This window comes from Carya illinoinensis, chromosome 11 (assembly GCF_018687715.1).
Source record: "Carya illinoinensis cultivar Pawnee chromosome 11, C.illinoinensisPawnee_v1, whole genome shotgun sequence".
Classification (NCBI taxonomy): Eukaryota; Viridiplantae; Streptophyta; class Magnoliopsida; order Fagales; family Juglandaceae; genus Carya; species Carya illinoinensis.
The window spans coordinates 19795310-19817344 of record NC_056762.1 but is presented as its reverse complement, the minus strand read 5'-3'; the positions used below and the strand labels follow the sequence as shown (position 1 = coordinate 19817344).

The 22035-nt window shown below is 52.5% G+C and overlaps 72 non-coding genes across 72 annotated transcripts; all 72 read right to left on the bottom strand.

The window, feature by feature from the left end:
• Positions 1–177: 177 nt before the first annotated feature.
• LOC122286939 lies at positions 178–296 on the bottom strand. Its single transcript, XR_006234251.1, has one exon. It is a non-coding gene; the product is annotated as a 5S ribosomal RNA (ribosomal RNA).
• Positions 297–474: 178 nt separating this feature from the next.
• Positions 475–593, bottom strand: LOC122286938. Its single transcript, XR_006234250.1, has one exon. It is a non-coding gene; the product is annotated as a 5S ribosomal RNA (ribosomal RNA).
• A 189-nt stretch (positions 594–782) lies between these two features.
• LOC122288605 lies at positions 783–901 on the bottom strand. Its single transcript, XR_006235862.1, has one exon. It is a non-coding gene; the product is annotated as a 5S ribosomal RNA (ribosomal RNA).
• Positions 902–1090: 189 nt separating this feature from the next.
• Positions 1091–1209, bottom strand: LOC122286937. The gene has a single exon (XR_006234249.1). It is a non-coding gene; the product is annotated as a 5S ribosomal RNA (ribosomal RNA).
• Positions 1210–1398: 189 nt separating this feature from the next.
• Positions 1399–1517, bottom strand: LOC122287439. Its single transcript, XR_006234733.1, has one exon. It is a non-coding gene; the product is annotated as a 5S ribosomal RNA (ribosomal RNA).
• A 189-nt stretch (positions 1518–1706) lies between these two features.
• LOC122286936 lies at positions 1707–1825 on the bottom strand. Its single transcript, XR_006234248.1, has one exon. It is a non-coding gene; the product is annotated as a 5S ribosomal RNA (ribosomal RNA).
• Positions 1826–2003: 178 nt separating this feature from the next.
• On the bottom strand, positions 2004–2122 carry LOC122286935. Its single transcript, XR_006234247.1, has one exon. It is a non-coding gene; the product is annotated as a 5S ribosomal RNA (ribosomal RNA).
• A 189-nt stretch (positions 2123–2311) lies between these two features.
• LOC122286933 lies at positions 2312–2430 on the bottom strand. The gene has a single exon (XR_006234245.1). It is a non-coding gene; the product is annotated as a 5S ribosomal RNA (ribosomal RNA).
• Positions 2431–2619: 189 nt separating this feature from the next.
• Positions 2620–2738, bottom strand: LOC122286932. The gene has a single exon (XR_006234244.1). It is a non-coding gene; the product is annotated as a 5S ribosomal RNA (ribosomal RNA).
• A 178-nt stretch (positions 2739–2916) lies between these two features.
• LOC122288548 lies at positions 2917–3035 on the bottom strand. Its single transcript, XR_006235806.1, has one exon. It is a non-coding gene; the product is annotated as a 5S ribosomal RNA (ribosomal RNA).
• A 189-nt stretch (positions 3036–3224) lies between these two features.
• On the bottom strand, positions 3225–3343 carry LOC122286931. Its single transcript, XR_006234243.1, has one exon. It is a non-coding gene; the product is annotated as a 5S ribosomal RNA (ribosomal RNA).
• Positions 3344–3532: 189 nt separating this feature from the next.
• Positions 3533–3651, bottom strand: LOC122287437. Its single transcript, XR_006234732.1, has one exon. It is a non-coding gene; the product is annotated as a 5S ribosomal RNA (ribosomal RNA).
• A 189-nt stretch (positions 3652–3840) lies between these two features.
• LOC122286930 lies at positions 3841–3959 on the bottom strand. Its single transcript, XR_006234242.1, has one exon. It is a non-coding gene; the product is annotated as a 5S ribosomal RNA (ribosomal RNA).
• A 178-nt stretch (positions 3960–4137) lies between these two features.
• Positions 4138–4256, bottom strand: LOC122288410. Its single transcript, XR_006235671.1, has one exon. It is a non-coding gene; the product is annotated as a 5S ribosomal RNA (ribosomal RNA).
• Positions 4257–4445: 189 nt separating this feature from the next.
• On the bottom strand, positions 4446–4564 carry LOC122286929. The gene has a single exon (XR_006234241.1). It is a non-coding gene; the product is annotated as a 5S ribosomal RNA (ribosomal RNA).
• Positions 4565–4753: 189 nt separating this feature from the next.
• LOC122287436 lies at positions 4754–4872 on the bottom strand. The gene has a single exon (XR_006234731.1). It is a non-coding gene; the product is annotated as a 5S ribosomal RNA (ribosomal RNA).
• Positions 4873–5061: 189 nt separating this feature from the next.
• Positions 5062–5180, bottom strand: LOC122286928. Its single transcript, XR_006234240.1, has one exon. It is a non-coding gene; the product is annotated as a 5S ribosomal RNA (ribosomal RNA).
• A 178-nt stretch (positions 5181–5358) lies between these two features.
• On the bottom strand, positions 5359–5477 carry LOC122286927. The gene has a single exon (XR_006234239.1). It is a non-coding gene; the product is annotated as a 5S ribosomal RNA (ribosomal RNA).
• A 189-nt stretch (positions 5478–5666) lies between these two features.
• LOC122287435 lies at positions 5667–5785 on the bottom strand. Its single transcript, XR_006234730.1, has one exon. It is a non-coding gene; the product is annotated as a 5S ribosomal RNA (ribosomal RNA).
• A 189-nt stretch (positions 5786–5974) lies between these two features.
• Positions 5975–6093, bottom strand: LOC122286926. The gene has a single exon (XR_006234238.1). It is a non-coding gene; the product is annotated as a 5S ribosomal RNA (ribosomal RNA).
• Positions 6094–6271: 178 nt separating this feature from the next.
• Positions 6272–6390, bottom strand: LOC122286925. The gene has a single exon (XR_006234237.1). It is a non-coding gene; the product is annotated as a 5S ribosomal RNA (ribosomal RNA).
• Positions 6391–6579: 189 nt separating this feature from the next.
• LOC122286924 lies at positions 6580–6698 on the bottom strand. The gene has a single exon (XR_006234236.1). It is a non-coding gene; the product is annotated as a 5S ribosomal RNA (ribosomal RNA).
• Positions 6699–6887: 189 nt separating this feature from the next.
• LOC122286922 lies at positions 6888–7006 on the bottom strand. The gene has a single exon (XR_006234234.1). It is a non-coding gene; the product is annotated as a 5S ribosomal RNA (ribosomal RNA).
• Positions 7007–7184: 178 nt separating this feature from the next.
• LOC122288547 lies at positions 7185–7303 on the bottom strand. The gene has a single exon (XR_006235805.1). It is a non-coding gene; the product is annotated as a 5S ribosomal RNA (ribosomal RNA).
• A 189-nt stretch (positions 7304–7492) lies between these two features.
• LOC122286921 lies at positions 7493–7611 on the bottom strand. The gene has a single exon (XR_006234233.1). It is a non-coding gene; the product is annotated as a 5S ribosomal RNA (ribosomal RNA).
• A 189-nt stretch (positions 7612–7800) lies between these two features.
• On the bottom strand, positions 7801–7919 carry LOC122287434. The gene has a single exon (XR_006234729.1). It is a non-coding gene; the product is annotated as a 5S ribosomal RNA (ribosomal RNA).
• Positions 7920–8108: 189 nt separating this feature from the next.
• Positions 8109–8227, bottom strand: LOC122286920. The gene has a single exon (XR_006234232.1). It is a non-coding gene; the product is annotated as a 5S ribosomal RNA (ribosomal RNA).
• Positions 8228–8405: 178 nt separating this feature from the next.
• Positions 8406–8524, bottom strand: LOC122288409. The gene has a single exon (XR_006235670.1). It is a non-coding gene; the product is annotated as a 5S ribosomal RNA (ribosomal RNA).
• A 189-nt stretch (positions 8525–8713) lies between these two features.
• Positions 8714–8832, bottom strand: LOC122286919. The gene has a single exon (XR_006234231.1). It is a non-coding gene; the product is annotated as a 5S ribosomal RNA (ribosomal RNA).
• Positions 8833–9021: 189 nt separating this feature from the next.
• LOC122287433 lies at positions 9022–9140 on the bottom strand. The gene has a single exon (XR_006234728.1). It is a non-coding gene; the product is annotated as a 5S ribosomal RNA (ribosomal RNA).
• A 189-nt stretch (positions 9141–9329) lies between these two features.
• Positions 9330–9448, bottom strand: LOC122286918. Its single transcript, XR_006234230.1, has one exon. It is a non-coding gene; the product is annotated as a 5S ribosomal RNA (ribosomal RNA).
• A 178-nt stretch (positions 9449–9626) lies between these two features.
• Positions 9627–9745, bottom strand: LOC122286916. The gene has a single exon (XR_006234229.1). It is a non-coding gene; the product is annotated as a 5S ribosomal RNA (ribosomal RNA).
• Positions 9746–9934: 189 nt separating this feature from the next.
• On the bottom strand, positions 9935–10053 carry LOC122286915. Its single transcript, XR_006234228.1, has one exon. It is a non-coding gene; the product is annotated as a 5S ribosomal RNA (ribosomal RNA).
• A 189-nt stretch (positions 10054–10242) lies between these two features.
• Positions 10243–10361, bottom strand: LOC122286914. Its single transcript, XR_006234227.1, has one exon. It is a non-coding gene; the product is annotated as a 5S ribosomal RNA (ribosomal RNA).
• Positions 10362–10539: 178 nt separating this feature from the next.
• On the bottom strand, positions 10540–10658 carry LOC122288546. The gene has a single exon (XR_006235804.1). It is a non-coding gene; the product is annotated as a 5S ribosomal RNA (ribosomal RNA).
• A 189-nt stretch (positions 10659–10847) lies between these two features.
• Positions 10848–10966, bottom strand: LOC122286913. The gene has a single exon (XR_006234226.1). It is a non-coding gene; the product is annotated as a 5S ribosomal RNA (ribosomal RNA).
• Positions 10967–11155: 189 nt separating this feature from the next.
• On the bottom strand, positions 11156–11274 carry LOC122287431. The gene has a single exon (XR_006234726.1). It is a non-coding gene; the product is annotated as a 5S ribosomal RNA (ribosomal RNA).
• Positions 11275–11463: 189 nt separating this feature from the next.
• Positions 11464–11582, bottom strand: LOC122286912. Its single transcript, XR_006234225.1, has one exon. It is a non-coding gene; the product is annotated as a 5S ribosomal RNA (ribosomal RNA).
• A 178-nt stretch (positions 11583–11760) lies between these two features.
• On the bottom strand, positions 11761–11879 carry LOC122288408. Its single transcript, XR_006235669.1, has one exon. It is a non-coding gene; the product is annotated as a 5S ribosomal RNA (ribosomal RNA).
• A 189-nt stretch (positions 11880–12068) lies between these two features.
• Positions 12069–12187, bottom strand: LOC122287254. Its single transcript, XR_006234555.1, has one exon. It is a non-coding gene; the product is annotated as a 5S ribosomal RNA (ribosomal RNA).
• Positions 12188–12376: 189 nt separating this feature from the next.
• LOC122288424 lies at positions 12377–12495 on the bottom strand. Its single transcript, XR_006235685.1, has one exon. It is a non-coding gene; the product is annotated as a 5S ribosomal RNA (ribosomal RNA).
• Positions 12496–12684: 189 nt separating this feature from the next.
• LOC122286910 lies at positions 12685–12803 on the bottom strand. Its single transcript, XR_006234223.1, has one exon. It is a non-coding gene; the product is annotated as a 5S ribosomal RNA (ribosomal RNA).
• Positions 12804–12981: 178 nt separating this feature from the next.
• LOC122288406 lies at positions 12982–13100 on the bottom strand. Its single transcript, XR_006235668.1, has one exon. It is a non-coding gene; the product is annotated as a 5S ribosomal RNA (ribosomal RNA).
• A 189-nt stretch (positions 13101–13289) lies between these two features.
• On the bottom strand, positions 13290–13408 carry LOC122286909. Its single transcript, XR_006234222.1, has one exon. It is a non-coding gene; the product is annotated as a 5S ribosomal RNA (ribosomal RNA).
• Positions 13409–13597: 189 nt separating this feature from the next.
• On the bottom strand, positions 13598–13716 carry LOC122286908. Its single transcript, XR_006234221.1, has one exon. It is a non-coding gene; the product is annotated as a 5S ribosomal RNA (ribosomal RNA).
• A 178-nt stretch (positions 13717–13894) lies between these two features.
• LOC122286907 lies at positions 13895–14013 on the bottom strand. The gene has a single exon (XR_006234220.1). It is a non-coding gene; the product is annotated as a 5S ribosomal RNA (ribosomal RNA).
• Positions 14014–14202: 189 nt separating this feature from the next.
• On the bottom strand, positions 14203–14321 carry LOC122286906. The gene has a single exon (XR_006234219.1). It is a non-coding gene; the product is annotated as a 5S ribosomal RNA (ribosomal RNA).
• A 189-nt stretch (positions 14322–14510) lies between these two features.
• Positions 14511–14629, bottom strand: LOC122288545. The gene has a single exon (XR_006235803.1). It is a non-coding gene; the product is annotated as a 5S ribosomal RNA (ribosomal RNA).
• A 189-nt stretch (positions 14630–14818) lies between these two features.
• LOC122288404 lies at positions 14819–14937 on the bottom strand. Its single transcript, XR_006235666.1, has one exon. It is a non-coding gene; the product is annotated as a 5S ribosomal RNA (ribosomal RNA).
• Positions 14938–15126: 189 nt separating this feature from the next.
• LOC122286905 lies at positions 15127–15245 on the bottom strand. The gene has a single exon (XR_006234218.1). It is a non-coding gene; the product is annotated as a 5S ribosomal RNA (ribosomal RNA).
• Positions 15246–15434: 189 nt separating this feature from the next.
• On the bottom strand, positions 15435–15553 carry LOC122286904. The gene has a single exon (XR_006234217.1). It is a non-coding gene; the product is annotated as a 5S ribosomal RNA (ribosomal RNA).
• Positions 15554–15731: 178 nt separating this feature from the next.
• On the bottom strand, positions 15732–15850 carry LOC122286903. Its single transcript, XR_006234216.1, has one exon. It is a non-coding gene; the product is annotated as a 5S ribosomal RNA (ribosomal RNA).
• Positions 15851–16039: 189 nt separating this feature from the next.
• LOC122286902 lies at positions 16040–16158 on the bottom strand. The gene has a single exon (XR_006234215.1). It is a non-coding gene; the product is annotated as a 5S ribosomal RNA (ribosomal RNA).
• Positions 16159–16347: 189 nt separating this feature from the next.
• Positions 16348–16466, bottom strand: LOC122286900. The gene has a single exon (XR_006234214.1). It is a non-coding gene; the product is annotated as a 5S ribosomal RNA (ribosomal RNA).
• A 178-nt stretch (positions 16467–16644) lies between these two features.
• On the bottom strand, positions 16645–16763 carry LOC122288544. Its single transcript, XR_006235802.1, has one exon. It is a non-coding gene; the product is annotated as a 5S ribosomal RNA (ribosomal RNA).
• A 189-nt stretch (positions 16764–16952) lies between these two features.
• Positions 16953–17071, bottom strand: LOC122286898. The gene has a single exon (XR_006234212.1). It is a non-coding gene; the product is annotated as a 5S ribosomal RNA (ribosomal RNA).
• Positions 17072–17260: 189 nt separating this feature from the next.
• LOC122286897 lies at positions 17261–17379 on the bottom strand. Its single transcript, XR_006234211.1, has one exon. It is a non-coding gene; the product is annotated as a 5S ribosomal RNA (ribosomal RNA).
• Positions 17380–17568: 189 nt separating this feature from the next.
• LOC122288403 lies at positions 17569–17687 on the bottom strand. The gene has a single exon (XR_006235665.1). It is a non-coding gene; the product is annotated as a 5S ribosomal RNA (ribosomal RNA).
• A 189-nt stretch (positions 17688–17876) lies between these two features.
• On the bottom strand, positions 17877–17995 carry LOC122286896. The gene has a single exon (XR_006234210.1). It is a non-coding gene; the product is annotated as a 5S ribosomal RNA (ribosomal RNA).
• A 178-nt stretch (positions 17996–18173) lies between these two features.
• On the bottom strand, positions 18174–18292 carry LOC122286895. Its single transcript, XR_006234209.1, has one exon. It is a non-coding gene; the product is annotated as a 5S ribosomal RNA (ribosomal RNA).
• A 189-nt stretch (positions 18293–18481) lies between these two features.
• LOC122286894 lies at positions 18482–18600 on the bottom strand. The gene has a single exon (XR_006234208.1). It is a non-coding gene; the product is annotated as a 5S ribosomal RNA (ribosomal RNA).
• Positions 18601–18789: 189 nt separating this feature from the next.
• LOC122286893 lies at positions 18790–18908 on the bottom strand. Its single transcript, XR_006234207.1, has one exon. It is a non-coding gene; the product is annotated as a 5S ribosomal RNA (ribosomal RNA).
• A 189-nt stretch (positions 18909–19097) lies between these two features.
• Positions 19098–19216, bottom strand: LOC122288543. Its single transcript, XR_006235801.1, has one exon. It is a non-coding gene; the product is annotated as a 5S ribosomal RNA (ribosomal RNA).
• Positions 19217–19405: 189 nt separating this feature from the next.
• On the bottom strand, positions 19406–19524 carry LOC122288402. Its single transcript, XR_006235664.1, has one exon. It is a non-coding gene; the product is annotated as a 5S ribosomal RNA (ribosomal RNA).
• Positions 19525–19713: 189 nt separating this feature from the next.
• LOC122286892 lies at positions 19714–19832 on the bottom strand. The gene has a single exon (XR_006234206.1). It is a non-coding gene; the product is annotated as a 5S ribosomal RNA (ribosomal RNA).
• A 189-nt stretch (positions 19833–20021) lies between these two features.
• LOC122286891 lies at positions 20022–20140 on the bottom strand. The gene has a single exon (XR_006234205.1). It is a non-coding gene; the product is annotated as a 5S ribosomal RNA (ribosomal RNA).
• Positions 20141–20318: 178 nt separating this feature from the next.
• LOC122286890 lies at positions 20319–20437 on the bottom strand. The gene has a single exon (XR_006234204.1). It is a non-coding gene; the product is annotated as a 5S ribosomal RNA (ribosomal RNA).
• Positions 20438–20626: 189 nt separating this feature from the next.
• LOC122286889 lies at positions 20627–20745 on the bottom strand. Its single transcript, XR_006234203.1, has one exon. It is a non-coding gene; the product is annotated as a 5S ribosomal RNA (ribosomal RNA).
• A 189-nt stretch (positions 20746–20934) lies between these two features.
• On the bottom strand, positions 20935–21053 carry LOC122286887. Its single transcript, XR_006234201.1, has one exon. It is a non-coding gene; the product is annotated as a 5S ribosomal RNA (ribosomal RNA).
• Positions 21054–21231: 178 nt separating this feature from the next.
• LOC122283066 lies at positions 21232–21350 on the bottom strand. Its single transcript, XR_006230550.1, has one exon. It is a non-coding gene; the product is annotated as a 5S ribosomal RNA (ribosomal RNA).
• Positions 21351–21539: 189 nt separating this feature from the next.
• Positions 21540–21658, bottom strand: LOC122286886. The gene has a single exon (XR_006234200.1). It is a non-coding gene; the product is annotated as a 5S ribosomal RNA (ribosomal RNA).
• Positions 21659–21847: 189 nt separating this feature from the next.
• Positions 21848–21966, bottom strand: LOC122286885. The gene has a single exon (XR_006234199.1). It is a non-coding gene; the product is annotated as a 5S ribosomal RNA (ribosomal RNA).
• Positions 21967–22035: the final 69 nt, after the last annotated feature.

Genomic DNA, 22035 nt, shown 5'->3' with positions numbered 1-22035 from the left:
GCGAAAAACTAATATAATCCTATTAGGACCTAGCCGCACCATGCCTATCCCATGCCAACCGGCGATCTGATCGATACCCATTGCTACGCGATGGGGTCGGTGCGATTTTCCTAAGAATCCATTGCGCGGTTCTCGTTCCGGTCCATCCGACCGGAGATGCGGTAAAAATAAAAAGGGGGGGTGCAACACGAGGACTTCCCAGGAGGTCACCCATCCTAGTACTACTCTCGCCCAAGCACGCTTAACTGCGGAGTTCTGATGGGATCCGGTGCATTAGTGCTGGTATGATCGCACCCATCATGCTACCAGCGAAAAACTAATATAATCCTATTACGACCTAGCCGCACCCTGCCTATCCCATGCCAACTGGCGATCTGATTGATAGCGATGGGGTCGGTGCGATTTTCCTAAGAATCCATTGCCCGGTTGTCGTTCTGGTCCATCCGACCGGAGATGCGGTAAAAATAAAAAAAGGGGGTGCAACACGAGGACTTCCCAGGAGGTCACCCATCCTAGTACTACTCTCGCCCAAGCACGCTTAACTGCGGAGTTCTGATGGGATCCGGTGCATTAGTGCTGGTATGATCGCACCCATCATGCTACCAGCGAAAAACTAATATAATCCTATTACGACCTAGCCGCACCCTGCCTATCTCATGCCAACCGGCGATCTGACCGATACCCATTGCTACGCGATGGGGTCGGTGCGATTTTCCTAAAAATCCATTCCCTGGTTCTCGTTCCGGTCCATCCGACCAGAGATGCGGTAAAAATTAAAAGGGGGGTTGCAACACGAGGACTTCCCAGGAGGTCACCCATCCTAGTACTACTCTCGCCCAAGCACGCTTAACTGCGGAGTTCTGATGGGATCTGGTGCATTAGTGCTGGTATGATCGCACCCATCATGCTACCAGCGAAAAACTAATATAATCTTATTACGACCTAGCCGCACCATGCCTATCCCATGCCAACCGGCGATCTGATCGATACCCATCGCTACGCGATGGGGTCGGTGCGATTTTCCTAAGAATCCATTGCCCGGTTGTCGTTCCGGTCCATCCGACCGGAGATGCGGTAAAAATAAAAAGGGGGGGTGCAACACGAGGACTTCCCAGGAGGTCACCCATCCTAGTACTACTCTCGCCCAAGCACGCTTAACTGCGGAGTTCTGATGGGATCCGGTGCATTAGTGCTGGTATGATCGCACCCATCATGCTACCAGCGAAAAACTAATATAATCCTATTAGGACCTAGCCGCACCATGCCTATCCCATGCCAACCGGCGATCTGATCGATACCCATTGCTACGCGATGGGGTCGGTGCGATTTTCCTAAGAATCCATTGCGCGGTTCTCGTTCCGGTCCATCCGACCGGAGATGCGGTAAAAATAAAAAGGGGGGGTGCAACACGAGGACTTCCCAGGAGGTCACCCATCCTAGTACTACTCTCGCCCAAGCACGCTTAACTGCGGAGTTCTGATGGGATCCAGTGCATTAGTGCTGGTATGATCGCACCCATCATGCTACCAGCGAAAAACTAATATAATCCTATTACGACCTAGCCGCACCCTGCCTATCTCATGCCAACCGGCGATCTGACCGATACCCATTGCTACGCGATGGGGTCGGTGCGATTTTCCTAAAAATCCATTCCCTGGTTCTCGTTCCGGTCCATCCGACCAGAGATGCGGTAAAAATTAAAAGGGGGGGTGCAACACGAGGACTTCCCAGGAGGTCACCCATCCTAGTACTACTCTCGCCCAAGCACGCTTAACTGCGGAGTTCTGATGGGATCCGGTGCATTAGTGCTGGTATGATCGCACCCATCATGCTACCAGCGAAAAACTAATATAATCCTATTACGACCTAGCCGCACCCTGCCTATCCCATGCCAACTGGCGATCTGATTGATAGCGATGGGGTCGGTGCGATTTTCCTAAGAATCCATTGCCCGGTTGTCGTTCCGGTCCATCCGACCGGAGATGCGGTAAAAATAAAAAGGGGGGGTGCAACACGAGGACTTCCCAGGAGGTCACCCATCCTAGTACTACTCTCGCCCAAGCACGCTTAACTGCGGAGTTCTGATGGGATCCGGTGCATTAGTGCTGGTATGATCGCACCCATCATGCTACCAGCGAAAAACTAATATAATCCTATTACGACCTAGCCGCACCATGCCTATCCCATGCCAACCGGCGATCTGATCGATACCCATTGCTACGCGATGGGGTCGGTGCGATTTTCCTAAGAATCCATTGCCCGGTTGTCGTTCCGGTCCATCCGACCGGAGATGCGGTAAAAATAAAAAGGGGGGGTGCAACACGAGGACTTCCCAGGAGGTCACCCATCCTAGTACTACTCTCGCCCAAGCACGCTTAACTGCGGAGTTCTGATGGGATCCGGTGCATTAGTGCTGGTATGATCGCACCCATCATGCTACCAGCGAAAAACTAATATAATCCTATTACGACCTAGCCGCACCCTGCCTATCTCATGCCAACCGGCGATCTGACCGATACCCATTGCTACGCGATGGGGTCGGTGCGATTTTCCTAAAAATCCATTCCCTGGTTCTCGTTCCGGTCCATCCGACCAGAGATGCGGTAAAAATTAAAAGGGGGGGTGCAACACGAGGACTTCCCAGGAGGTCACCCATCCTAGTACTACTCTCGCCCAAGCACGCTTAACTGCGGAGTTCTGATGGGATCCGGTGCATTAGTGCTGGTATGATCGCACCCATCATGCTACCAGCGAAAAACTAATATAATCCTATTACGACCTAGCCGCACCCTGCCTATCCCATGCCAACTGGCGATCTGATTGATAGCGATGGGGTCGGTGCGATTTTCCTAAGAATCCATTGCCCGGTTGTCGTTCCGGTCCATCCGACCGGAGATGCGGTAAAAATAAAAAGGGGGGGTGCAACACGAGGACTTCCCAGGAGGTCACCCATCCTAGTACTACTCTCGCCCAAGCACGCTTAACTGCGAAGTTCTGATGGGATCCAGTGCATTAGTGCTGGTATGATCGCACCCATCATGCTACCAGCGAAAAACTAATATAATCTTATTACGACCTAGCCGCACCATGCCTATCCCATGCCAACCGGCGATCTGATCGATACCCATCGCTACGCGATGGGGTCGGTGCGATTTTCCTAAGAATCCATTGCCCGGTTGTCGTTCCGGTCCATCCGACCGGAGATGCGGTAAAAATAAAAAGGGGGGGTGCAACACGAGGACTTCCCAGGAGGTCACCCATCCTAGTACTACTCTCGCCCAAGCACGCTTAACTGCGGAGTTCTGATGGGATCCGGTGCATTAGTGCTGGTATGATCGCACCCATCATGCTACCAGCGAAAAACTAATATAATCCTATTACGACCTAGCCGCACCATGCCTATCCCATGCCAACCGGCGATCTGATCGATACCCATTGCTACGCGATGGGGTCGGTGCGATTTTCCTAAGAATCCATTGCGCGGTTGTCGTTCCGGTCCATCCGACCGGAGATGCGGTAAAAATAAAAAGGGGGGGTGCAACACGAGGACTTCCCAGGAGGTCACCCATCCTAGTACTACTCTCGCCCAAGCACGCTTAACTGCGGAGTTCTGATGGGATCCAGTGCATTAGTGCTGGTATGATCGCACCCATCATGCTACCAGCGAAAAACTAATATAATCCTATTACGACCTAGCCGCACCCTGCCTATCTCATGCCAACCGGCGATCTGACCGATACCCATCGCTACGCGATGGGGTCGGTGCGATTTTCCTAAAAATCCATTCCCTGGTTCTCGTTCCGGTCCATCCGACCAGAGATGCGGTAAAAATTAAAAGGGGGGGTGCAACACGAGGACTTCCCAGGAGGTCACCCATCCTAGTACTACTCTCGCCCAAGCACGCTTAACTGCGGAGTTCTGATGGGATCCGGTGCATTAGTGCTGGTATGATCGCACCCATCATGCTACCAGCGAAAAACTAATATAATCCTATTACGACCTAGCCGCACCCTGCCTATCCCATGCCAACCGGCGATCTGATTGATAGCGATGGGGTCGGTGCGATTTTCCTAAGAATCCATTGCCCGGTTGTCGTTCCGGTCCATCCGACCGGAGATGCGGTAAAAATAAAAAGGGGGGGTGCAACACGAGGACTTCCCAGGAGGTCACCCATCCTAGTACTACTCTCGCCCAAGCACGCTTAACTGCGGAGTTCTGATGGGATCCGGTGCATTAGTGCTGCTATGATCGCACCCATCATGCTACCAGCGAAAAACTAATATAATCCTATTACGACCTAGCCGCACCATGCCTATCCCATGCCAACCGGCGATCTGATCGATACCCATTGCTACGCGATGGGGTCGGTGCGATTTTCCTACGAATCCATTGCCCGGTTGTCGTTCCGGTCCATCCGACCGGAGATGCGGTAAAAATAAAAAGGGGGGGTGCAACACGAGGACTTCCCAGGAGGTCACCCATCCTAGTACTACTCTCGCCCAAGCACGCTTAACTGCGGAGTTCTGATGGGATCCGGTGCATTAGTGCTGGTATGATCGCACCCATCATGCTACCAGCGAAAAACTAATATAATCCTATTACGACCTAGCCGCACCATGCCTATCCCATGCCAACCGGCGATCTGATCGATACCCATTGCTACGCGATGGGGTCGGTGCGATTTTCCTAAGAATCCATTGCGCGGTTCTCGTTCCGGTCCATCCGACCGGAGATGCGGTAAAAATAAAAAGGGGGGGTGCAACACGAGGACTTCCCAGGAGGTCACCCATCCTAGTACTACTCTCGCCCAAGCACGCTTAACTGCGGAGTTCTGATGGGATCCAGTGCATTAGTGCTGGTATGATCGCACCCATCATGCTACCAGCGAAAAACTAATATAATCCTATTACGACCTAGCCGCACCCTGCCTATCTCATGCCAACCGGCGATCTGACCGATACCCATTGCTACGCGATGGGGTCGGTGCGATTTTCCTAAAAATCCATTCCCTGGTTCTCGTTCCGGTCCATCCGACCAGAGATGCGGTAAAAATTAAAAGGGGGGGTGCAACACGAGGACTTCCCAGGAGGTCACCCATCCTAGTACTACTCTCGCCCAAGCACGCTTAACTGCGGAGTTCTGATGGGATCCGGTGCATTAGTGCTGGTATGATCGCACCCATCATGCTACCAGCGAAAAACTAATATAATCCTATTACGACCTAGCCGCACCCTGCCTATCCCATGCCAACTGGCGATCTGATTGATAGCGATGGGGTCGGTGCGATTTTCCTAAGAATCCATTGCCCGGTTGTCGTTCCGGTCCATCCGACCGGAGATGCGGTAAAAATAAAAAGGGGGGGTGCAACACGAGGACTTCCCAGGAGGTCACCCATCCTAGTACTACTCTCGCCCAAGCACGCTTAACTGCGGAGTTCTGATGGGATCCGGTGCATTAGTGCTGGTATGATCGCACCCATCATGCTACCAGCGAAAAACTAATATAATCCTATTACGACCTAGCCGCACCATGCCTATCCCATGCCAACCGGCGATCTGATCGATACCCATTGCTACGCGATGGGGTCGGTGCGATTTTCCTAAGAATCCATTGCCCGGTTGTCGTTCCGGTCCATCCGACCGGAGATGCGGTAAAAATAAAAAGGGGGGGTGCAACACGAGGACTTCCCAGGAGGTCACCCATCCTAGTACTACTCTCGCCCAAGCACGCTTAACTGCGGAGTTCTGATGGGATCCAGTGCATTAGTGCTGGTATGATCGCACCCATCATGCTACCAGCGAAAAACTAATATAATCCTATTACGACCTAGCCGCACCCTGCCTATCTCATGCCAACCGGCGATCTGACCGATACCCATTGCTACGCGATGGGGTCGGTGCGATTTTCCTAAAAATCCATTCCCTGGTTCTCGTTCCGGTCCATCCGACCAGAGATGCGGTAAAAATTAAAAGGGGGGGTGCAACACGAGGACTTCCCAGGAGGTCACCCATCCTAGTACTACTCTCGCCCAAGCACGCTTAACTGCGGAGTTCTGATGGGATCCGGTGCATTAGTGCTGGTATGATCGCACCCATCATGCTACCAGCGAAAAACTAATATAATCCTATTACGACCTAGCCGCACCCTGCCTATCCCATGCCAACTGGCGATCTGATTGATAGCGATGGGGTCGGTGCGATTTTCCTAAGAATCCATTGCCCGGTTGTCGTTCCGGTCCATCCGACCGGAGATGCGGTAAAAATAAAAAGGGGGGGTGCAACACGAGGACTTCCCAGGAGGTCACCCATCCTAGTACTACTCTCGCCCAAGCACGCTTAACTGCGGAGTTCTGATGGGATCCGGTGCATTAGTGCTGGTATGATCGCACCCATCATGCTACCAGCGAAAAACTAATATAATCCTATTACGACCTAGCCGCACCATGCCTATCCCATGCCAACCGGCGATCTGATCGATACCCATTGCTACGCGATGGGGTCGGTGCGATTTTCCTAAGAATCCATTGCCCGGTTGTCGTTCCGGTCCATCCGACCGGAGATGCGGTAAAAATAAAAAGGGGGGGTGCAACACGAGGACTTCCCAGGAGGTCACCCATCCTAGTACTACTCTCGCCCAAGCACGCTTAACTGCGGAGTTCTGATGGGATCCGGTGCATTAGTGCTGGTATGATCGCACCCATCATGCTACCAGCGAAAAACTAATATAATCCTATTACGACCTAGCCGCACCCTGCCTATCTCATGCCAACCGGCGATCTGACCGATACCCATTGCTACGCGATGGGGTCGGTGCGATTTTCCTAAAAATCCATTCCCTGGTTCTCGTTCCGGTCCATCCGACCAGAGATGCGGTAAAAATTAAAAGGGGGGGTGCAACACGAGGACTTCCCAGGAGGTCACCCATCCTAGTACTACTCTCGCCCAAGCACGCTTAACTGCGGAGTTCTGATGGGATCCGGTGCATTAGTGCTGGTATGATCGCACCCATCATGCTACCAGCGAAAAACTAATATAATCCTATTACGACCTAGCCGCACCCTGCCTATCCCATGCCAACTGGCGATCTGATTGATAGCGATGGGGTCGGTGCGATTTTCCTAAGAATCCATTGCCCGGTTGTCGTTCCGGTCCATCCGACCGGAGATGCGGTAAAAATAAAAAGGGGGGGTGCAACACGAGGACTTCCCAGGAGGTCACCCATCCTAGTACTACTCTCGCCCAAGCACGCTTAACTGCGAAGTTCTGATGGGATCCAGTGCATTAGTGCTGGTATGATCGCACCCATCATGCTACCAGCGAAAAACTAATATAATCTTATTACGACCTAGCCGCACCATGCCTATCCCATGCCAACCGGCGATCTGATCGATACCCATCGCTACGCGATGGGGTCGGTGCGATTTTCCTAAGAATCCATTGCCCGGTTGTCGTTCCGGTCCATCCGACCGGAGATGCGGTAAAAATAAAAAGGGGGGGTGCAACACGAGGACTTCCCAGGAGGTCACCCATCCTAGTACTACTCTCGCCCAAGCACGCTTAACTGCGGAGTTCTGATGGGATCCGGTGCATTAGTGCTGGTATGATCGCACCCATCATGCTACCAGCGAAAAACTAATATAATCCTATTACGACCTAGCCGCACCATGCCTATCCCATGCCAACCGGCGATCTGATCGATACCCATTGCTACGCGATGGGGTCGGTGCGATTTTCCTAAGAATCCATTGCGCGGTTGTCGTTCCGGTCCATCCGACCGGAGATGCGGTAAAAATAAAAAGGGGGGGTGCAACACGAGGACTTCCCAGGAGGTCACCCATCCTAGTACTACTCTCGCCCAAGCACGCTTAACTGCGGAGTTCTGATGGGATCCAGTGCATTAGTGCTGGTATGATCGCACCCATCATGCTACCAGCGAAAAACTAATATAATCCTATTACGACCTAGCCGCACCCTGCCTATCTCATGCCAACCGGCGATCTGACCGATACCCATCGCTACGCGATGGGGTCGGTGCGATTTTCCTAAAAATCCATTCCCTGGTTCTCGTTCCGGTCCATCCGACCAGAGATGCGGTAAAAATTAAAAGGGGGGGTGCAACACGAGGACTTCCCAGGAGGTCACCCATCCTAGTACTACTCTCGCCCAAGCACGCTTAACTGCGGAGTTCTGATGGGATCCGGTGCATTAGTGCTGGTATGATCGCACCCATCATGCTACCAGCGAAAAACTAATATAATCCTATTACGACCTAGCCGCACCCTGCCTATCCCATGCCAACCGGCGATCTGATTGATAGCGATGGGGTCGGTGCGATTTTCCTAAGAATCCATTGCCCGGTTGTCGTTCCGGTCCATCCGACCGGAGATGCGGTAAAAATAAAAAGGGGGGGTGCAACACGAGGACTTCCCAGGAGGTCACCCATCCTAGTACTACTCTCGCCCAAGCACGCTTAACTGCGGAGTTCTGATGGGATCCGGTGCATTAGTGCTGCTATGATCGCACCCATCATGCTACCAGCGAAAAACTAATATAATCCTATTACGACCTAGCCGCACCATGCCTATCCCATGCCAACCGGCGATCTGATCGATACCCATTGCTACGCGATGGGGTCGGTGCGATTTTCCTACGAATCCATTGCCCGGTTGTCGTTCCGGTCCATCCGACCGGAGATGCGGTAAAAATAAAAAGGGGGGGTGCAACACGAGGACTTCCCAGGAGGTCACCCATCCTAGTACTACTCTCGCCCAAGCACGCTTAACTGCGGAGTTCTGATGGGATCCGGTGCATTAGTGCTGGTATGATCGCACCCATCATGCTACCAGCGAAAAACTAATATAATCCTATTACGACCTAGCCGCACCATGCCTATCCCATGCCAACCGGCGATCTGATCGATACCCATTGCTACGCGATGGGGTCGGTGCGATTTTCCTAAGAATCCATTGCGCGGTTCTCGTTCCGGTCCATCCGACCGGAGATGCGGTAAAAATAAAAAGGGGGGGTGCAACACGAGGACTTCCCAGGAGGTCACCCATCCTAGTACTACTCTCGCCCAAGCACGCTTAACTGCGGAGTTCTGATGGGATCCAGTGCATTAGTGCTGGTATGATCGCACCCATCATGCTACCAGCGAAAAACTAATATAATCCTATTACGACCTAGCCGCACCCTGCCTATCTCATGCCAACCGGCGATCTGACCGATACCCATTGCTACGCGATGGGGTCGGTGCGATTTTCCTAAAAATCCATTCCCTGGTTCTCGTTCCGGTCCATCCGACCAGAGATGCGGTAAAAATTAAAAGGGGGGGTGCAACACGAGGACTTCCCAGGAGGTCACCCATCCTAGTACTACTCTCGCCCAAGCACGCTTAACTGCGGAGTTCTGATGGGATCCGGTGCATTAGTGCTGGTATGATCGCACCCATCATGCTACCAGCGAAAAACTAATATAATCCTATTACGACCTAGCCGCACCCTGCCTATCCCATGCCAACTGGCGATCTGATTGATAGCGATGGGGTCGGTGCGATTTTCCTAAGAATCCATTGCCCGGTTGTCGTTCCGGTCCATCCGACCGGAGATGCGGTAAAAATAAAAAGGGGGGGTGCAACACGAGGACTTCCCAGGAGGTCACCCATCCTAGTACTACTCTCGCCCAAGCACGCTTAACTGCGGAGTTCTGATGGGATCCGGTGCATTAGTGCTGGTATGATCGCACCCATCATGCTACCAGCGAAAAACTAATATAATCCTATTACGACCTAGCCGCACCATGCCTATCCCATGCCAACCGGCGATCTGATCGATACCCATTGCTACGCGATGGGGTCGGTGCGATTTTCCTAAGAATCCATTGCCCGGTTGTCGTTCCGGTCCATCCGACCGGAGATGCGGTAAAAATAAAAAGGGGGGGTGCAACACGAGGACTTCCCAGGAGGTCACCCATCCTAGTACTACTCTCGCCCAAGCACGCTTAACTGCGGAGTTCTGATGGGATCCGGTGCATTAGTGCTGGTATGATCGCACCCATCATGCTACCAGCGAAAAACTAATATAATCCTATTACGACCTAGCCGCACCCTGCCTATCTCATGCCAACCGGCGATCTGACCGATACCCATTGCTACGCGATGGGGTCGGTGCGATTTTCCTAAAAATCCATTCCCTGGTTCTCGTTCCGGTCCATCCGACCAGAGATGCGGTAAAAATTAAAAGGGGGGGTGCAACACGAGGACTTCCCAGGAGGTCACCCATCCTAGTACTACTCTCGCCCAAGCACGCTTAACTGCGGAGTTCTGATGGGATCCGGTGCATTAGTGCTGGTATGATCGCACCCATCATGCTACCAGCGAAAAACTAATATAATCCTATTACGACCTAGCCGCACCCTGCCTATCCCATGCCAACTGGCGATCTGATTGATAGCGATGGGGTCGGTGCGATTTTCCTAAGAATCCATTGCCCGGTTGTCGTTCCGGTCCATCCGACCGGAGATGCGGTAAAAATAAAAAGGGGGGGTGCAACACGAGGACTTCCCAGGAGGTCACCCATCCTAGTACTACTCTCGCCCAAGCACGCTTAACTGCGAAGTTCTGATGGGATCCAGTGCATTAGTGCTGGTATGATCGCACCCATCATGCTACCAGCGAAAAACTAATATAATCTTATTACGACCTAGCCGCACCATGCCTATCCCATGCCAACCGGCGATCTGATCGATACCCATCGCTACGCGATGGGGTCGGTGCGATTTTCCTAAGAATCCATTGCCCGGTTGTCGTTCCGGTCCATCCGACCGGAGATGCGGTAAAAATAAAAAGGGGGGGTGCAACACGAGGACTTCCCAGGAGGTCACCCATCCTAGTACTACTCTCGCCCAAGCACGCTTAACTGCGGAGTTCTGATGGGATCCGGTGCATTAGTGCTGGTATGATCGCACCCATCATGCTACCAGCGAAAAACTAATATAATCCTATTACGACCTAGCCGCACCATGCCTATCCCATGCCAACCGGCGATCTGATCGATACCCATTGCTACGCGATGGGGTCGGTGCGATTTTCCTAAGAATCCATTGCGCGGTTGTCGTTCCGGTCCATCCGACCGGAGATGCGGTAAAAATAAAAAGGGGGGGTGCAACACGAGGACTTCCCAGGAGGTCACCCATCCTAGTACTACTCTCGCCCAAGCACGCTTAACTGCGGAGTTCTGATGGGATCCAGTGCATTAGTGCTGGTATGATCGCACCCATCATGCTACCAGCGAAAAACTAATATAATCCTATTACGACCTAGCCGCACCCTGCCTATCTCATGCCAACCGGCGATCTGACCGATACCCATCGCTACGCGATGGGGTCGGTGCGATTTTCCTAAAAATCCATTCCCTGGTTCTCGTTCCGGTCCATCCGACCAGAGATGCGGTAAAAATTAAAAGGGGGGGTGCAACACGAGGACTTCCCAGGAGGTCACCCATCCTAGTACTACTCTCGCCCAAGCACGCTTAACTGCGGAGTTCTGATGGGATCCGGTGCATTAGTGCTGGTATGATCGCACCCATCATGCTACCAGCGAAAAACTAATATAATCCTATTACGACCTAGCCGCACCCTGCCTATCCCATGCCAACCGGCGATCTGATTGATAGCGATGGGGTCGGTGCGATTTTCCTAAGAATCCATTGCCCGGTTGTCGTTCCGGTCCATCCGACCGGAGATGCGGTAAAAATAAAAAGGGGGGGTGCAACACGAGGACTTCCCAGGAGGTCACCCATCCTAGTACTACTCTCGCCCAAGCACGCTTAACTGCGGAGTTCTGATGGGATCCGGTGCATTAGTGCTGCTATGATCGCACCCATCATGCTACCAGCGAAAAACTAATATAATCCTATTACGACCTAGCCGCACCATGCCTATCCCATGCCAACCGGCGATCTGATCGATACCCATTGCTACGCGATGGGGTCGGTGCGATTTTCCTAAGAATCCATTGCCCGGTTGTCGTTCCGGTCCATCCGACCGGAGATGCGGTAAAAATAAAAAGGGGGGGTGCAACACGAGGACTTCCCAGGAGGTCACCCATCCTAGTACTACTCTCGCCCAAGCACGCTTAACTGCGGAGTTCTGATGGGATCCGGTGCATTAGTGCTGGTATGATCACACCCATCATGCTACCAGCGAAAAACTAATATAATCCTATTACGACCTAGCCGCACCATGCCTATCCCATGCCAACCGGCGATCTGATCGATACCCATTGCTACGCGATGGGGTCGGTGCGATTTTCCTAAGAATCCATTGCGCGGTTGTCGTTCCGGTCCATCCGACCGGAGATGCGGTAAAAATAAAAAGGGGGGGTGCAACACGAGGACTTCCCAGGAGGTCACCCATCCTAGTACTACTCTCGCCCAAGCACGCTTAACTGCGGAGTTCTGATGGGATCCAGTGCATTAGAGCTGGTATGATCGCACCCATCATGCTACCAGCGAAAAACTAATATAATCCTATTACGACCTAGCCGCACCCTGCCTATCTCATGCCAACCGGCGATCTGACCGATACCCATCGCTACGCGATGGGGTCGGTGCGATTTTCCTAAAAATCCATTCCCTGGTTCTCGTTCCGGTCCATCCGACCAGAGATGCGGTAAAAATTAAAAGGGGGGGTGCAACACGAGGACTTCCCAGGAGGTCACCCATCCTAGTACTACTCTCGCCCAAGCACGCTTAACTGCGGAGTTCTGATGGGATCCGGTGCATTAGTGCTGGTATGATCGCACCCATCATGCTACCAGCGAAAAACTAATATAATCCTATTACGACCTAGCCGCACCCTGCCTATCCCATGCCAACCGGCGATCTGATTGATAGCGATGGGGTCGGTGCGATTTTCCTAAGAATCCATTGCCCGGTTGTCGTTCCGGTCCATCCGACCGGAGATGCGGTAAAAATAAAAAGGGGGGGTGCAACACGAGGACTTCCCAGGAGGTCACCCATCCTAGTACTACTCTCGCCCAAGCACGCTTAACTGCGGAGTTCTGATGGGATCCGGTGCATTAGTGCTGCTATGATCGCACCCATCATGCTACCAGCGAAAAACTAATATAATCCTATTACGACCTAGCCGCACCATGCCTATCCCATGCCAACCGGCGATCTGATCGATACCCATTGCTACGCGATGGGGTCGGTGCGATTTTCCTAAGAATCCATTGCCCGGTTGTCGTTCCGGTCCATCCGACCGGAGATGCGGTAAAAATAAAAAGGGGGGGTGCAACACGAGGACTTCCCAGGAGGTCACCCATCCTAGTACTACTCTCGCCCAAGCACGCTTAACTGCGGAGTTCTGATGGGATCCGGTGCATTAGTGCTGGTATGATCGCACCCATCATGCTACCAGCGAAAAACTAATATAATCCTATTACGACCTAGCCGCACCCTGCCTATCTCATGCCAACCGGCGATCTGACCGATACCCATTGCTACGCGATGGGGTCGGTGCGATTTTCCTAAAAATCCATTCCCTGGTTCTCGTTCCGGTCCATCCGACCAGAGATGCGGTAAAAATTAAAAGGGGGGGTGCAACACGAGGACTTCCCAGGAGGTCACCCATCCTAGTACTACTCTCGCCCAAGCACGCTTAACTGCGGAGTTCTGATGGGATCCGGTGCATTAGTGCTGGTATGATCGCACCCATCATGCTACCAGCGAAAAACTAATATAATCCTATTACGACCTAGCCGCACCCTGCCTATCCCATGCCAACTGGCGATCTGATTGATAGCGATGGGGTCGGTGCGATTTTCCTAAGAATCCATTGCCCGGTTGTCGTTCCGGTCCATCCGACCGGAGATGCGGTAAAAATAAAAAGGGGGGGTGCAACACGAGGACTTCCCAGGAGGTCACCCATCCTAGTACTACTCTCGCCCAAGCACGCTTAACTGCGGAGTTCTGATGGGATCCGGTGCATTAGTGCTGGTATGATCGCACCCATCATGCTACCAGCGAAAAACTAATATAATCCTATTACGACCTAGCCGCACCATGCCTATCCCATGCCAACCGGCGATCTGATCGATACCCATTGCTACGCGATGGGGTCGGTGCGATGTTCCTAAGAATCCATTGCCCGGTTGTCGTTCCGGTCCATCCGACCGGAGATGCGGTAAAAATAAAAAGGGGGGGTGCAACACGAGGACTTCCCAGGAGGTCACCCATCCTAGTACTACTCTCGCCCAAGCACGCTTAACTGCGGAGTTCTGATGGGATCCGGTGCATTAGTGCTGGTATGATCGCACCCATCATGCTACCAGCGAAAAACTAATATAATCCTATTACGACCTAGCCGCACCCTGCCTATCTCATGCCAACCGGCGATCTGACCGATACCCATTGCTACGCGATGGGGTCGGTGCGATTTTCCTAAAAATCCATTCCCTGGTTCTCGTTCCGGTCCATCCGACCAGAGATGCGGTAAAAATTAAAAGGGGGGGTGCAACACGAGGACTTCCCAGGAGGTCACCCATCCTAGTACTACTCTCGCCCAAGCACGCTTAACTGCGAAGTTCTGATGGGATCCAGTGCATTAGTGCTGGTATGATCGCACCCATCATGCTACCAGCGAAAAACTAATATAATCTTATTACGACCTAGCCGCACCATGCCTATCCCATGCCAACCGGCGATCTGATCGATACCCATTGCTACGCGATGCGGTCGGTGCGATTTTCCTAAGAATCCATTGCCCGGTTGTCGTTCCGGTCCATCCGACCGGAGATGCGGTAAAAATAAAAAGGGGGGGTGCAACACGAGGACTTCCCAGGAGGTCACCCATCCTAGTACTACTCTCGCCCAAGCACGCTTAACTGCGGAGTTCTGATGGGATCCGGTGCATTAGTGCTGCTATGATCGCACCCATCATGCTACCAGCGAAAAACTAATATAATCCTATTACGACCTAGCCGCACCATGCCTATCCCATGCCAACCGGCGATCTGATCGATACCCATTGCTACGCGATGGGGTCGGTGCGATTTTCCTAAGAATCCATTGCCCGGTTGTCGTTCCGGTCCATCCGACCGGAGATGCGGTAAAAATAAAAAGGGGGGGTGCAACACGAGGACTTCCCAGGAGGTCACCCATCCTAGTACTACTCTCGCCCAAGCACGCTTAACTGCGGAGTTCTGATGGGATCCGGTGCATTAGTGCTGGTATGATCGCACCCATCATGCTACCAGCGAAAAACTAATATAATCCTATTACGACCTAGCCGCACCCTGCCTATCTCATGCCAACCGGCGATCTGACCGATACCCATTGCTACGCGATGGGGTCGGTGCGATTTTCCTAAAAATCCATTCCCTGGTTCTCGTTCCGGTCCATCCGACCAGAGATGCGGTAAAAATTAAAAGGGGGGGTGCAACACGAGGACTTCCCAGGAGGTCACCCATCCTAGTACTACTCTCGCCCAAGCACGCTTAACTGCGGAGTTCTGATGGGATCCGGTGCATTAGTGCTGGTATGATCGCACCCATCATGCTACCAGCGAAAAACTAATATAATCCTATTACGACCTAGCCGCACCCTGCCTATCCCATGCCAACTGGCGATCTGATTGATAGCGATGGGGTCGGTGCGATTTTCCTAAGAATCCATTGCCCGGTTGTCGTTCCGGTCCATCCGACCGGAGATGCGGTAAAAATAAAAAGGGGGGGTGCAACACGAGGACTTCCCAGGAGGTCACCCATCCTAGTACTACTCTCGCCCAAGCACGCTTAACTGCGGAGTTCTGATGGGATCCGGTGCATTAGTGCTGGTATGATCGCACCCATCATGGTACCAGCGAAAAACTAATATAATCCTATTACGACCTAGCCGCACCATGCCTATCCCATGCCAACCGGCGATCTGATCGATACCCATTGCTACGCGATGGGGTCGGTGCGATGTTCCTAAGAATCCATTGCCCGGTTGTCGTTCCGGTCCATCCGACCGGAGATGCGGTAAAAATAAAAAGGGGGGGTGCAACACGAGGACTTCCCAGGAGGTCACCCATCCTAGTACTACTCTCGCCCAAGCACGCTTAACTGCGGAGTTCTGATGGGATCCGGTGCATTAGTGCTGGTATGATCGCACCCATCATGCTACCAGCGAAAAACTAATATAATCCTATTACGACCTAGCCGCACCCTGCCTATCTCATGCCAACCGGCGATCTGACCGATACCCATTGCTACGCGATGGGGTCGGTGCGATTTTCCTAAAAATCCATTCCCTGGTTCTCGTTCCGGTCCATCCGACCAGAGATGCGGTAAAAATTAAAAGGGGGGGTGCAACACGAGGACTTCCCAGGAGGTCACCCATCCTAGTACTACTCTCGCCCAAGCACGCTTAACTGCGGAGTTCTGATGGGATCCGGTGCATTAGTGCTGGTATGATCGCACCCATCATGCTACCAGCGAAAAACTAATATAATCCTATTACGACCTAGCCGCACCCTGCCTATCCCATGCCAACTGGCGATCTGATTGATAGCGATGGGGTCGGTGCGATTTTCCTAAGAATCCATTGCCCGGTTGTCGTTCCGGTCCATCCGACCGGAGATGCGGTAAAAATAAAAAGGGGGGGTGCAACACGAGGACTTCCCAGGAGGTCACCCATCCTAGTACTACTCTCGCCCAAGCACGCTTAACTGCGAAGTTCTGATGGGATCCAGTGCATTAGTGCTGGTATGATCGCACCCATCATGCTACCAGCGAAAAACTAATATAATCTTATTACGACCTAGCCGCACCATGCCTATCCCATGCCAACCGGCGATCTGATCGATACCCATTGCTACGCGATGGGGTCGGTGCGATTTTCCTAAGAATCCATTGCCCGGTTGTCGTTCCGGTCCATCCGACCGGAGATGCGGTAAAAATAAAAAGGGGGGGTGCAACACGAGGACTTCCCAGGAGGTCACCCATCCTAGTACTACTCTCGCCCAAGCACGCTTAACTGCGGAGTTCTGATGGGATCCGGTGCATTAGTGCTGGTATGATCGCACCCATCATGCTACCAGCGAAAAACTAATATAATCCTATTACGACCTAGCCGCACCCTGCCTATCCCATGCCAACCGGCGATCTGATCGATACCCATTGCTACGCGATGGGGTCGGTGCGATTTTCCTAAGAATCCATTGCCCGGTTCTCGTTCCGGTCCATCCGACCGGAGATGCGGTAAAAATAAAAAAGGGGGGTGCAACACGAGGACTTCCCAGGAGGTCACCCATCCTAGTACTACTCTCGCCCAAGCACGCTTAACTGCGGAGTTCTGATGGGATCCGGTGCATTAGTGCTGGTATGATCGCACCCATCATGCTACCAGCGAAAAACTAATATAATCCTATTACGACCTAGCCGCACCCTGCCTATCCCATGCCAACCGGCGATCAGATCGATACCCATTGCTACGCGATGGGGTCGGTGCGATTTTCCTAAGAATCCATTGCCCGGTTCTCGTTCCGGTCCATCCGACCGGAGATACGGTAAAAATAAAAAGGGGGGGTGCAACACGAGGACTTCCCAGGAGGTCACCCATCCTAGTACTACTCTCGCCCAAGCACGCTTAACTGCGGAGTTCTGATGGGATCCGGTGCATTAGTGCTGCTATGATCGCACCCATCATGCTACCAGCGAAAAACTAATATAATCCTATTACGACCTAGCCGCACCCTGCCTATCTCATGCCAACCGGCGATCTGACCGATACCCATTGCTACGCGATGGGGTCGGTGCGATTTTCCTAAAAATCCATTCCCTAGTTCTCGTTCCGGTCCATCCGACCAGAGATGCGGTAAAAATTAAAAGGGGGGGTGCAACACGAGGACTTCCCAGGAGGTCACCCATCCTAGTACTACTCTCGCCCAAGCACGCTTAACTGCGGAGTTCTGATGGGATCCGGTGCATTAGTGCTGGTATGATCGCACCCATCATGCTACCAGCGAAAAACTAATATAATCCTATTACGACCTAGCCGCACCCTGCCTATCCCATGCCAACTGGCGATCTGATTGATAGCGATGGGGTCGGTGCGATTTTCCTAAGAATCCATTGCCCGGTTGTCGTTCCGGTCCATCCGACCGGAGATGCGGTAAAAATAAAAAGGGGGGGTGCAACACGAGGACTTCCCAGGAGGTCACCCATCCTAGTACTACTCTCGCCCAAGCACGCTTAACTGCGGAGTTCTGATGGGATCCGGTGCATTAGTGCTGGTATGATCGCACCCATCATGCTACCAGCGAAAAACTAATATAATCCTATTACGACCTAGCCGCACCATGCCTATCCCATGCCAACCGGCGATCTGATCGATACCCATTGCTACGCGATGGGGTCGGTGCGATTTTCCTAAGAATCCATTGCCCGGTTGTCGTTCCGGTCCATCCGACCGGAGATGCGGTAAAAATAAAAAGGGGGGGTGCAACACGAGGACTTCCCAGGAGGTCACCCATCCTAGTACTACTCTCGCCCAAGCACGCTTAACTGCGGAGTTCTGATGGGATCCGGTGCATTAGTGCTGGTATGATCGCACCCATCATGCTACCAGCGAAAAACTAATATAATCCTATTACGACCTAGCCGCACCCTGCCTATCTCATGCCAACCGGCGATCTGACCGATACCCATTGCTACGCGATGGGGTCGGTGCGATTTTCCTAAAAATCCATTCCCTGGTTCTCGTTCCGGTCCATCCGACCAGAGATGCGGTAAAAATTAAAAGGGGGGGTGCAACACGAGGACTTCCCAGGAGGTCACCCATCCTAGTACTACTCTCGCCCAAGCACGCTTAACTGCGGAGTTCTGATGGGATCCGGTGCATTAGTGCTGGTATGATCGCACCCATCATGCTACCAGCGAAAAACTAATATAATCCTATTACGACCTAGCCGCACCCTGCCTATCTCATGCCAACCGGCGATCTGACCGATACCCATTGCTACGCGATGGGGTCGGTGCGATTTTCCTAAGAATCCATTGCCCGGTTGTCGTTCCGGTCCATCCGACCGGAGATGCGGTAAAAATTAAAAGGGGGGGTGCAACACGAGGACTTCCCAGGAGGTCACCCATCCTAGTACTACTCTCGCCCAAGCACGCTTAACTGCGAAGTTCTGATGGGATCCAGTGCATTAGTGCTGGTATGATCGCACCCATCATGCTACCAGCGAAAAACTAATATAATCTTATTACGACCTAGCCGCACCATGCCTATCCCATGCCAACCGGCGATCTGATCGATACCCATTGCTACGCGATGCGGTCGGTGCGATTTTCCTAAGAATCCATTGCCCGGTTGTCGTTCCGGTCCATCCGACCGGAGATGCGGTAAAAATAAAAAGGGGGGGTGCAACACGAGGACTTCCCAGGAGGTCACCCATCCTAGTACTACTCTCGCCCAAGCACGCTTAACTGCGGAGTTCTGATGGGATCCGGTGCATTAGTGCTGCTATGATCGCACCCATCATGCTACCAGCGAAAAACTAATATAATCCTATTACGACCTAGCCGCACCATGCCTATCCCATGCCAACCGGCGATCTGATCGATACCCATTGCTACGCGATGGGGTCGGTGCGATTTTCCTAAGAATCCATTGCCCGGTTGTCGTTCCGGTCCATCCGACCGGAGATGCGGTAAAAATAAAAAGGGGGGGTGCAACACGAGGACTTCCCAGGAGGTCACCCATCCTAGTACTACTCTCGCCCAAGCACGCTTAACTGCGGAGTTCTGATGGGATCCGGTGCATTAGTGCTGGTATGATCGCACCCATCATGCTACCAGCGAAAAACTAATATAATCCTATTACGACCTAGCCGCACCCTGCCTATCTCATGCCAACCGGCGATCTGACCGATACCCATTGCTACGCGATGGGGTCGGTGCGATTTTCCTAAAAATCCATTCCCTGGTTCTCGTTCCGGTCCATCCGACCAGAGATGCGGTAAAAATTAAAAGGGGGGGTGCAACACGAGGACTTCCCAGGAGGTCACCCATCCTAGTACTACTCTCGCCCAAGCACGCTTAACTGCGGAGTTCTGATGGGATCCGGTGCATTAGTGCTGGTATGATCGCACCCATCATGCTACCAGCGAAAAACTAATATAATCCTATTACGACCTAGCCGCACCCTGCCTATCCCATGCCAACTGGCGATCTGATTGATAGCGATGGGGTCGGTGCGATTTTCCTAAGAATCCATTGCCCGGTTGTCGTTCCGGTCCATCCGACCGGAGATGCGGTAAAAATAAAAAGGGGGGGTGCAACACGAGGACTTCCCAGGAGGTCACCCATCCTAGTACTACTCTCGCCCAAGCACGCTTAACTGCGGAGTTCTGATGGGATCCGGTGCATTAGTGCTGGTATGATCGCACCCATCATGCTACCAGCGAAAAACTAATATAATCCTATTACGACCTAGCCGCACCATGCCTATCCCATGCCAACCGGCGATCTGATCGATACCCATTGCTACGCGATGGGGTCGGTGCGATGTTCCTAAGAATCCATTGCCCGGTTGTCGTTCCGGTCCATCCGACCGGAGATGCGGTAAAAATAAAAAGGGGGGGTGCAACACGAGGACTTCCCAGGAGGTCACCCATCCTAGTACTACTCTCGCCCAAGCACGCTTAACTGCGGAGTTCTGATGGGATCCGGTGCATTAGTGCTGGTATGATCGCACCCATCATGCTACCAGCGAAAAACTAATATAATCCTATTACGACCTAGCCGCACCCTGCCTATCTCATGCCAACCGGCGATCTGACCGATACCCATTGCTACGCGATGGGGTCGGTGCGATTTTCCTAAAAATCCATTCCCTGGTTCTCGTTCCGGTCCATCCGACCAGAGATGCGGTAAAAATTAAAAGGGGGGGTGCAACACGAGGACTTCCCAGGAGGTCACCCATCCTAGTACTACTCTCGCCCAAGCACGCTTAACTGCGGAGTTCTGATGGGATCCGGTGCATTAGTGCTGGTATGATCGCACCCATCATGCTACCAGCGAAAAACTAATATAATCCTATTACGACCTAGCCGCACCCTGCCTATCCCATGCCAACTGGCGATCTGATTGATAGCGATGGGGTCGGTGCGATTTTCCTAAGAATCCATTGCCCGGTTGTCGTTCCGGTCCATCCGACCGGAGATGCGGTAAAAATAAAAAGGGGGGGTGCAACACGAGGACTTCCCAGGAGGTCACCCATCCTAGTACTACTCTCGCCCAAGCACGCTTAACTGCGAAGTTCTGATGGGATCCTGTGCATTAGTGCTGGTATGATCGCACCCATCATGCTACCAGCGAAAAACTAATATAATCTTATTACGACCTAGCCGCACCATGCCTATCCCATGCCAACCGGCGATCTGATCGATACCCATTGCTACGCGATGGGGTCGGTGCGATTTTCCTAAGAATCCATTGCCCGGTTGTCGTTCCGGTCCATCCGACCGGAGATGCGGTAAAAATAAAAAGGGGGGGTGCAACACGAGGACTTCCCAGGAGGTCACCCATCCTAGTACTACTCTCGCCCAAGCACGCTTAACTGCGGAGTTCTGATGGGATCCGGTGCATTAGTGCTGGTATGATCGCACCCATCATGCTACCAGCGAAAAACTAATATAATCCTATTACGACCTAGCCGCACCCTGCCTATCCCATGCCAACCGGCGATCTGATCGATACCCATTGCTACGCGATGGGGTCGGTGCGATTTTCCTAAGAATCCATTGCCCGGTTCTCGTTCCGGTCCATCCGACCGGAGATGCGGTAAAAATAAAAACGGGGGGTGCAACACGAGGACTTCCCAGGAGGTCACCCATCCTAGTACTACTCTCGCCCAAGCACGCTTAACTGCGGAGTTCTGATGGGATCCGGTGCATTAGTGCTGGTATGATCGCACCCATCATGCTACCAGCGAAAAACTAATATAATCCTATTACGACCTAGCCGCACCCTGCCTATCCCATGCCA